Here is a 487-nt window from a genome sequence, read left to right as displayed (position 1 = left end):
TACACACTGACATTTAGGGCCAGGGGTCCATTATCAGAGACAAAGGAAACACACCAACTTACGGACTATGTCAATACATTGTGAGGAGTTTAGTGTTATGGATTGGAAGGGAAGAGAGTGCCGTTCCAGATAAGACTGTTTGAAAATGTTGAAGGAATAGTTCGACATTTTGGGAAATGATTTGATTTGATTTCTTGCTGAACATAAGAGAAACAAGCAGACTCTGTCCAGAGGCAACAACATCTGTATTTTGTAAAGATTAAACAAATGCACACAGATATTTTCTTCATTAAAGCTCCTCCAGTGTAAAGGTGTGTGTCCATGTGTAGTGTGATTATAGATCAGCTCTAGCTTCTATATTAATACTGTGAAAGTATCAAAGCCTCAGTCCACAGAGAAATGCACACAGCCTGTATTCAGAAACTGAGCCTTAAAACCAGCCGTCAGGACTTCTGGAACTTTGTGATGTCACAACAAAGCAGTCACC

The 487-nt window shown here is 39.8% G+C and overlaps 1 protein-coding gene across 2 annotated transcripts in view; it reads right to left on the bottom strand.

The window, feature by feature from the left end:
* The window catches only part of plpp3 (phospholipid phosphatase 3), a 28,552-nt gene that overhangs the window by 14,617 nt on the left and 13,448 nt on the right, over positions 1-487 (bottom strand). The gene's annotated exons all lie outside the window — the stretch shown is intronic.

This window comes from Seriola lalandi, unplaced genomic scaffold (genome assembly GCF_002814215.2).
Source record: "Seriola lalandi dorsalis isolate HSWRI2012SDOR001 ecotype SW California unplaced genomic scaffold, Sedor1 jcf7180002054618, whole genome shotgun sequence".
Classification (NCBI taxonomy): domain Eukaryota; kingdom Metazoa; phylum Chordata; class Actinopteri; order Carangiformes; family Carangidae; genus Seriola; species Seriola lalandi.
This window is presented reverse-complemented; position numbering and strand designations above follow the sequence as displayed.